This window comes from Siniperca chuatsi, linkage group LG2 (assembly GCF_020085105.1).
Source record: "Siniperca chuatsi isolate FFG_IHB_CAS linkage group LG2, ASM2008510v1, whole genome shotgun sequence".
Taxonomy (NCBI): Eukaryota; Metazoa; Chordata; class Actinopteri; order Centrarchiformes; family Sinipercidae; genus Siniperca; species Siniperca chuatsi.
The window spans coordinates 9,010,954-9,021,844 of record NC_058043.1 but is presented as its reverse complement, the minus strand read 5'-3'; positions in this window follow the sequence as shown (position 1 = coordinate 9,021,844).

Below are 10,891 nucleotides of genomic sequence, written 5' to 3'. Positions count from 1 at the left end.
GAAAAAAACCTGGAATGAATTTTAACTTAATTGATTTCTCAGTGCCTACAAGCAATTTCCAGCAAAAAATCCAACAACAATATTTTTCTCACTATCTGAGTGACCAGATGTGATTCTCTGGCTTCAAGGAAATCTTTGAAGATGGGTACTCTAGAAATATAATCTGATCCCAGAATTACTGAATCTACAATTTTTCTTTCCTAAACAGCATTCACCCAATCCCTGTCTGTATCTCTTATTTATGCCACAAATACAAGCCCTCATATTTTACTTTAACCTATTACACAACAGTTATGACACTGGATGACTGGTTTAATGTGCCAGCTTGGCCTTTGAAAGGCGAAATGTTATGTCTTAAGGTTTATTTAAGCACATCAGTACAAAATACTGTAGGTGCATGACTTTTCTCGGCTTCTCCCCACAGTGAGGTCAATGAAAAGAACATGAGTGCATGTTAACCTCCATGGTTGACCTCGAGATGAATGAGATTAGGGTTATCACTGCTGCAGACATGCTTCACTTCACGCATGCCCTCTAGCTGTCTTTAAAGGGCAGGAGTCTCACCTCACTTGTGTGCCTTTTCATAGGCATCTGTTAAATCTCTGCACCAGAATCTCTTATTTTAAATTGATCTGATGCTCTCTCTCTCTCTGGAGCAGCAGCTATATACCTACAAACATTAGAGTATAATAATTATCCATCATCTGTGACCTTTAAGGTTTAAACTGTTTGCAAAAAGCCCTTTTACAGCAGATAGAAAACCAAAACACATTCTGAAGTCCTGGTCTGTTCTTGTGTTCTGTTGCTTCATGTCCTGCCTTTATTGATTTCAGCGAGGGGAAGGGAGGAAGGGAGCGGATGAAAATCCTCAGAGGGGAAGAGATGCTGTACACAAAGTTAGCCGACCCCCATTAAAAAGCACATTTCCACAATTTCCACGGATTACTTTGGATTTATGCGTGTGTAATTATTGTGAACACTGGAGTCTCTGTGTTTGATTGTCTTCTTTGTTCCCTAATCCTATACTTATGTGCTATAAAACATATCCTCACTGTGAGTTTATAGATAGAAACGGATGTCTGGGATTCTATCCGGACTCATATCTCTGTTCAAAATATTATTGTCACTTACACTGATGAGGTCAATCCAAGTAAAAACTTTTGTAACGGGGCTGCAAATCAATATTAAACAGCTGCAGCTGATTTTTTTATACATTCAGTTAAACCCACAGTATCCAGAACCCACATACTCACAGCTGAGAGACAAACTCACAGCTGTGGATGAGGAAGATTTAACTGATGATGAAAATGAGACAGAGATGAAATCGATACATGAATATTGATGAGGTCAGATGTATGTCAGGAAGTATGGGTGTTGACTAAAAGTTGATCTAACAGGAGTATTACAGGGCAGTCAGACAAAAGTTACAGCAAACGCTCAAGGTGTGGGTGAAGTCTCTGTAGAGCAGCATCTCTAACCTCTGTGATCCCACGAGAAGAGACAGGGGCCTTTATAGGTGGGTGGTGTTGTTCTGAAGTGTACAGAAACTTGGCTGTGACCAGAATAAGATCATTGACAAACCTAGAAAGTGAACAAGAACCTCTTTCTGTCGATTTGGCTTTGAGCAGGACATTTGACCCCTATTTGCTCTGGGGAAACTGCTCAGCAGCCAATACTAATAGACTGGTGGTTTCACAGGAGAACAGACATCAAACAGGTTGATTCTGACAAGTGAATGAGTACCCAGCAAACCTTCCCTGGAGAAATAAATGTCAGAGTGGGAGACAGTTGAGAGAGAAAAAGAGGCGAAGACTGGCAAAGGAAGGAAGTGTAACAAATGAAATTAAGTTTCGATAGCTGTGCAGCAGTATCAGTAACAGTAGCGTGACTGATTAGCAGGCAGGATGGAGGTGTAATGTGATATTCATGCATCGAAATGTTTCTTCACCTTTTTGTCTGAAGCAGCAGCTTTGGAGTCAGTTCCCAGACAGGAATGAGGTTCTGCACTTAAGACAAAATTTCATAAAAACATCCACAGTCTAGGACAAAGCTTATTCTTTTAGTGTTTTGTTTACCAATGATTTGATACATACAAGTTAATCTATAAAGGTGAACAATTCTCCAAATGACAACGTAATACTTATAACAGGATAATTCCTGTTTCCCAGCGTTTCATGCTGTGTTTGCTACAAAAAGCTTCATCATATCTCTTGTTACTGGAGGTAATTTTCAGATTAAAAAAAAAAGACTCCCGGCTGTTTGAGACCGTTTTCAGATTTTTGCAGTCGGGTAGCAAAGGGGTTTCTAAACAATGATAAACCTCCTTTTAACTTTCATCTTTAACATGATTTTGTACTTTCATTTGGCATTGCAGGACCATGCTGTGTAGTATTGTGTACTGTTTATTGTGGGTGTCTGCCATGACATTAGCTGTGTCCCAAACACACATTACATACTAATTCTGTACATACTAATCCCCATAGTATACTATTTTAGCAGTTAGTATACAAAAAAATCTACATACTTAAAAGCTTTGTACTAACAGGAAATGACACAATGTGTGCTGCAACTGTGACTTTTGGATGTCCAGTCATACCTATCAACCTATGGTTGACATTAATGGGACACTTTCAGAGTCAAGAATCATGGGATATGGGGTGCCACAAGGTAGTATCCTAGGCCCTTTTTACTATACATAAATAACTTCAAGCAGACACCTCATACAATCTTTATTTATATGCTGTTGATTTTGTTTTAATGGTAGCACATAAAGATAAAACTGTGGTTGAGAATACTCTCAGTGAGGAACCTCAAAATGTAAGTAGAGGGCTTGCAGATAATAAATTATCCTTACACCTGGGAAAAATTGAAGTAATTCTTTTTGGTTCTAAGATAAAATTATCATGGCCACCAGGTTTTAAGGTCAAAGCTGGAGAGTTGCATATAACTGCTAGAGACAGTGTAAATTGCATTTTAGACAAGTTTTTATCAGGTGAAAATATGGCTTTAAAAGCCCTCACCAAGATAAATCAAAGAATTAAGTTTCTACAAATAAAAGCTGCCTTTCTGGACAGCCCAATTCTTCACACACTAGTTGGAGCTTTAGTTCAAAGTCATTTTGATTACGCTGCCATCTCCTGGTACACCGGATTGTCACAACACCTCAAAAACAAACTCCAAAAGGCTCAAAATAAATTGACATGGGTTATATTAAAAGTTAATCCCCATACACGGGCACATTTTAAAAAGCTCAACTGGTTGACAGCTGAAAAAAACCCCATTTATATTAAGATGCTGCTCAGTTATAAAATTGTAAAAAATATGGTACCAAAGTACTCAATTAATTATTTCTCACTACTGCTTGCTGTCTTGTTGTTGTTTTGCTTTATCTTGTGGTGTGTTAAGTGTTATACTAGAGAGCCTTCAGGCTTTATTGTGTTTTCATTCTCAGTGTTTTTTAATGTATGTAATTATTTTAGTGCATTATTATATGTGTTTTTTAATCATCAAATAAAAGAATTCATTCATACACACATCAAGTTAACGTCACAAAGCAAAATGTCTTTCTTAAGATTGAATGTTTTTTTGTTTTTGCTTTTACAAGATCTTCCTGAAGCTGTTTCACCACCATCCACAATTTATTTGAATTTTTTCCAGCTGTGAGCAGCTCCTCCAGTTCCTTTGTGCATTGCATTGTGGGAGAATAGTATTAATTAACAGCACATTCAAAAGTATGTAGTATGTAGTATGGAATAGGACACGTGTTATGTCTTTGATTTTCTGTTGATTGTTTTGTACTGTGTGTGTTTTTGTATGTCTGTATTAAGTTTGTGTCAACATTTCCCCTGTGGGATAATAACATCAATCAGTCAATCAACAGAATATAAATGTATTTGTGCTGCAACTGAAAATAGTGAGCAAAACAGTTCCTGTCAAGTAATTTGCATCCTCTTTTTTAACACTAGAACTTTATGAAATAATTACTTTGTTGAGTGTTTCAGAGCTCTATCTTTTCAATTAGGACATTTTTGGCACAATTCCACAAGTCCAAAACTGTAATACTTAGCAGATTAATGATAATTCTCTTCCGTCCCTACACATTATGAAGAGGATTTACAAATTGCATTAATGGTGCACCTCTAAGCTGTGATGCTTTGCTGGCTCTTGGTTCTGCCTTGTCTGTGACTGTGCGCACACATCCTTCTCTTGAGCCTTTTATAAAGTCACTGCACTCTGTTTCACAAATTGCTTTACACTGGATTCTAACAGCAGTTCCAATTCTCCCGACAGTCATTGAAATTGTACAGCAGAGACTTACATAAAGCATTAACATACTGGAGGGAACAGTGCCTTTTTTTTTACTGTAAGAACAAACAGAGTCGTACACATAACCTGACCTAGTGACTGAATATCCTGTATTTACATTTCAGCCTTCTAGAAAGCTATAATCTAAAAGATTTGATCAATTATACATAAATAATTACATACAAATACATTGAGTAGAGCTCCTTGTTTTCTAATATCGTAATGAAATACAAGGTCCTAGAAATTATTTACGTAGAACTATATATGCATATATGTAGAACTATATATGCATACACATAAGCTATATACAAGATATATACGGTATGTATGTATTATTGTTATTATTGTTTCATGGATTTTCTATGGAGAAAATTTGTGAAAGCTGAAGTGAAGGGCGATTTTTGTCAAACAGTCTGAAGGACTGGAATTTTGGCAACAGAAATCTCCAAGAGGAAAATAAGTGTGTTGAACAATCAACTAATGGAAAATGAGCTGGTTTCTATCTATTGGACTGTGCAAGAGCACAAGTTATCAGACATTATATACTGATTTACATACATGACTTACACCACCAATACCACCTTATTCCACTGATTCTTCACATTAAGATCAGTTTACTCATCACAAGGAGAACAATTCAGCCTGTGTTGTATCATATCCTCTTTGGTTGTGGAGAGCGCTTTCCAGAAAAAAATAATGATAATGACAGCAGGGTTATCTTGGATTCAGCTTTAGACTCCAGATTTGTAGCAGAAAGCCAATCAGAGGTGGGGAGTTTGAAGAATGTGGGCATTTAGCCAACAAGTCAGCAGGCAGGGAGGGTCTAACAAAAGACATGGAGTTGCATTATGGGAATCGTAGGTTCCAGTGTTTTTGGAGTTTCTTCAGTTTTGACCATTCTTTTTTAATCTGCAAGACCTCCAACTTTAGGGAAGTTCAGTATTGAATCATTGGAGTACCCCTTTAGCTACAAAATATAGTCAATGTGACACTCCCACATCATATGTAGAAATATACTGATTTATAGGACAAATATATGGTTTGAGGGGGACTTTATTTTAAAAAATGCTTTTTAGGTGTAAAAATCAATTAACAAAATTCAGAAGAATAGTTGATTATTGTTACAAGATGACAGATGACATTCTTCCACATGGAAGATGTGTGTCATGTAGTGTCAATAACCCTGTAACACACTTCAACATGTACCTGTCATCCATCATTGTCAAATATAAATCCTGCATGTTGTATGTACTGTACATAGACATGTATACATGCATATACTGTGTTCAACCCACTTCATGTATATAATGTAATCTATTACATTAATCACTCAATATTTATTCCTTTACACTATTTGTATTTGTTTACAATTTATAGAATCCCTTGACTTGTATGTTATTAGTCATTGTTGCTTTTTATATATATTTATATATAGCTATTTTTTCACCTACTTGTATGTACATAATAGTTTTATGTTTACGTGTCTTTGTTGTGCCTTGTTGTACTTGTTTACAGCTGTTTATCTATTACCATCTTCCTGTAAATTGTTCTGTGTGTAAGTACATTGAGACCAATTTAAAACCGGAATCAAATTCCTTGTATGTGTACACATACTTGGCCAAAGCTGATTCTGAATTTGGTAAATTTGTTCATTAATACTAATGTCATCGATGCTTGATACTTTAAAGATATAAAAAAGGGCCGATTTATTGACTAAATTGGTTGAGGATAGAAGAACAAGTAAAACACCATCAGCATACAAAGAGATAAGATACTTTGTATATTATTCATGTAATAATTGATGTTTTTGGTGGATAATCTTACTGGTTGAGTGACTGGGTCCACTGACAAAACAAAGAGTTGAGGGAATAAAGGGAAGCCCTTCCATGTGTTATTCTAATAGGACTTTATAATTGACTATTAATGCAACAACAGAGGAAGCATGAATTTAGTGTGAACACCCATATTAGACTGATCACAAATGTATACCAAAAAAAAAAAAATGTTTTGCAACATGTCATGGCTGTGCAGGATATTGGACATATGAGCAGAAATAAATACTATATAGAAACATATGGTACTAAATCAGGGAAAAAAGACAGATATGCAGTAGGTATCCTCTTCCCTTCTGGAGTCGTGGAGCTGAGCCCTCCTACTATTATTGTTATTGTTGCTCCTGTGGAGTGTTCATTACCCTGGTGCCCCTGGTGATTATGCCATCTCTGAGTCTTACCTGCCTCCCTGCGCTCCCCCGCCTCAGGCGTTGTCTTCTCTCTGGCACGCTGCCACCAGCACAGTGACCTGGGGGAATTTTTAAACTAAAGATTTTAGATGGGTGGATGATGCCACATCAAGGTGGTTAAGCCACAGAATTTACTGGCAAAACGCTTTGATACTGTGAATAACAGAGGTGATATTAAGGTAAAGTAAAAACAAACAACTATGGGTTCTTTTAGAGGATGACAGAGATGTTGGTCTTGAAGGATCAGTGACAGCAGTTATTATTCAATCCAGCTAGGAATTACAGGTCAAAATGAGGTCATCTTTTAGATAAAAAATTAAAGCTGTGCATTCTCGCTGCGTTGCATAATTCATCTCGCACCTTTTTTCCAGTGAATGTCATTGTAAGTCAAAATGTTATTTATCATGCACAAACATAAGTGTGTGTGTCTTTGATAATTATTTTGGAATCATCAAGATTACTCTGCTGATGTCAATATTTTATACCCTCATGTGGACCGTATTCAAAAGTAGTTTGTGATGAAGAAGATTACTGTCCATCTGCGAAATGCAGCAAGTAACATTTTTAGAATAAATATTGATCAAATTATTTAGAAAGAAAACCACATTAGTTATGTTAGCTTGATGTATTCCTATTGGTATGGCATACTGTGAAGATGAAATTGTATATATTAAGGAAACAAAATGAGTTCACAGAGACAGGAAGACACAGGTGATCGGCAGCAGCCCTTTGGAGAAACTGATGAATGTGACTCAACAGGTATACGGTTGGCGGTTCAATCCCTGCCTCCCCCTGTCCACGTGTTGAAGTGTCCTTGGGCAAGACACTGAACCCCAAATTGCTCCTGATGGTCAGGCCAGTGCCTTGCATAGTAGCTTGCTGCCGTAGGTGTGTGTGAATGTGTGAATGCGAGGCATAATTGAAGTGCTTTGGATGAAAACACAATGCAGTCCATTTGCAAGGAACTCCCAATTTTCTCTAGAATATCCTAGAAATTATGTTTATATATACTAATTATGTTTTGTTGGGAAATATAAGGTATGAAATAATCTCCCTCAAGAAAAACTAGAAAGGCATATTTCAGTAAAGGATAATTGTGATCTTATTTTCGTAGCTTTAGCCAGTGCTTCAGATAACCTCAAATTGCTAACACAGCCACATCACTACAACAAAGCCAGATGCAAAGAAAACAAGCGAAGATGGTGGTGGTTTGGGGTTTTATGTGCCAGACTATTTCTTCTCCAGGCCAAGTGACTTAAACCACAACGTTTTTCACTTTGTTTTTTGTACTAAATAAACAAAGGAGATGTAACGTGTTAATTAGTGAGCTTTAGTGGTGCTGGTAAGCAGATTTTGTTAACCTTTGGACAAAGACAGGCTATTTCCCAAAATGTTGAAATCTTGCTTTAAACATCAACAAAGCCAAGAAATGGTAAATTCGTTCCAAATTGTAATTATATGTATATGTACACGCACACACACACACACACACACACACACACACACACATATACGATTAAAACTAAAACAACACACTCTTTTAACTGTCTTCTTTGTTGACAGCTCAGTGTACCTTATTGACCCCACTGGAAGAAGAAGGACGGAGAGAGAGAGAGAGAGAGAGAGAGAGAGAGAGAGAGAGAGAGAGTACGACATGGCCCAAGAACATGCTGCTATTCATTTTCTGTCTTGAGTAATTATTTCTGACATTGCACATCAACCATGACAAACTGTGACAGCTTGAGACATTCAGTACTGACACAGTGTGAGCAACATCACAGCAAAATGAACCTTGAGATAAAGACAGAAGGAGAGAGAGAGTAAGATGGCAAAGTGTCAGGAGCAAACAGCCAAACAGCACCAGACCATTAGTGGGTGAAATACAAGAAGGTGAAGTAGACATAAAAGGATGAGGAGGCTGTTGTTGTTGGGGGAGGGGACCACATTTGTATGGACATGACGTGTTCAAGTAAAGGCTGTGTGGAGAAAAATTAAGATGCGTTGAAAACACAGCAGGAGGCGCAGCCCACCACCATTACTTTGTACTTTCATTTCAAGTCATGGGCTGGCGAGAGAACCATGAAGGAAACCTGTGGTGATAATGTCTGACTACATTCTGAAAGCTTAAACGATGGAATTTGTCATTTTACCCATGTGCCATTACTATTATGGAGATTATCATTCTATCTTTGTGTGTTTGTTGTTGATGTAAGTTAGTGGACCATCATTTTATGTGTATTTCAACAAGTCCATCAAATTAAAAGACAAAATACCTTGTCTGTAACTGCCCTTTAGAACGACAACGCTTTTCTGATCTGAAGCCAGCAGGACAACAACATTTGTCAGTTCCTTCCAAAACCATTGCAAATCACTGTTGAAAAATAAATCCATTTTATGATGTGACAATGCTATATGGTTGTGGTTTGGTTTAGGCACAAAAAACAACTTAGTAGGTTTAGGGAAAGATTGTGGTTTGGGTTAAAATACTTTGTTAAGGTTAGGGGACCTTCGCTGTCATGGTTACAATAATAACTACATGATTAAGGTCAGTTAACGATTGTGGTCATGGTTAAATAAACCAACGTTGACTTGTATCTATCTATCACCTGTGGAAAACAGTAGCCTGTGGTGAGTCTTACTAATAAGGTAGGCTTGCCTTCCTGGGACTCTGGTGAATACTAATGGAGAGCAAAACTAATTCTCATTAGCCAGCCTAATACTGAGCTGGTGGAGATGTACAGTCGAAACTTTGTGTCTGCGAGGTGAAAAGTAAATGTGACATTTGAAGGAGGCTGATGAGAAGGAACAAGTACAAGTGTTCCCTAAAGCAGATCCATTTTCTCCACAGTATCTAAGGTCAGACAAATTTAGAGGTTCCTATTTATACCAAGGATAGCTCGGGCCACTGTTAACACTACCTCTCAGCAAAGCTGTGTTGGTCTTGAGTGTGCATGTGTGTGTGCTTGTTTGTCTGCACATGAACTTGTGAATGTGCAAGTGATAGACGTGCAGTTTCTGTCTGCTTGTGTTGTGTATTCCTACAAGAAATATTGATTTCACTGGTGGTGTTTTTATCTTTTCTTTAAAGTTTAAAATGAACACACAAATCTATGCTCTACTTTCAAAATAAGGAAGGAAAATAACCTGTGGGCTATTCTTTTGCCAAAGTTTTGGTGTAATTTCAGTCCAATTTCAGCACCTGTAATTCGGGATGTGATGATGGCTGTATCTTGTAGCTGCTTCCATATAAATTTCTGCAGAAACCAAGAAAGAGCACCCCATTTAAGATTTAGTGAAGGGGAGAGACAGAGATCTTTCATTCACACTGTTATGGAGGTCTCAGTGGATGCACTGCAGAGAGGAATGGAGGCAGGCAGGGTTGGGGGACATGAATAATTCAGCAGCTCTGCTACAGAGAGCCCTGAATTCCCATCCTCCACCCCACCAGCCTTGATCTCAGAGGACCCACATTGGGCTTGTAGTACAGCTCAGCCAGCGCTGCATACGCACTGGTGCAGCAATCCAAAAAAAGACACACGGGAACTTCAGGTCCTGAGGTGAATGTGGGGAAATCACCTGAATGCAGAGTCATTTTCTGTCACCATGACAAACTTGTCAAAGCTGCGCAAGTTCAACCCTTGAACTTGTATAAAGTATAATTAACGTGCTGCACACTAAAGGGAAGAGTAGTAGATGGCACACTAATAAGTTTTGGAAATGTATTCTGCTGATTCCCTCAGTGTAAGCTGCTTTGGATGAGAACATCAGCTAAATGCTAAAAATGCAAATATGATGCAAAGTGAAATGCAAGCTAAGCAAAGTGACTAAAAAAACTCAACAATGTTCAGTTAGATTTTAAGATACTGAGATAGATAGATAGATAGATAGATAGATAGATAGATAGATAGATAGATAGATAGATAGATAGATAGATAGATAGATAGATAGATAGATAGATAGATAGATAGATAGATAGATAGATAGATAGATAGATAGATAGATAGATAGATACAAATGAGACACAATGATTGTAAACCTTTGCTTTTATCCTGTGCCTTGAGTATTTTGGATTTTAAGTGCACAGACAAAGCTTGTATTGAATGTGGTGATGAAGAGCTACACACTTAACTGACTACATAATAAACCCACAAATCACAGGCACACACACACGCACCAATGTCATTTGCATCTCATTTTAAAAAACAGGAACAAAGAAAGAAAGCTGTAATTAACCAAAATCTCTTTGCAAAGTAATTGCCAATATCCACTGAATCAGCTGCACTGCAAAGCACAGTCCCTTCTCTTTTAAATTGTTGTGTGCAAAGCGTCTCACACACACACACA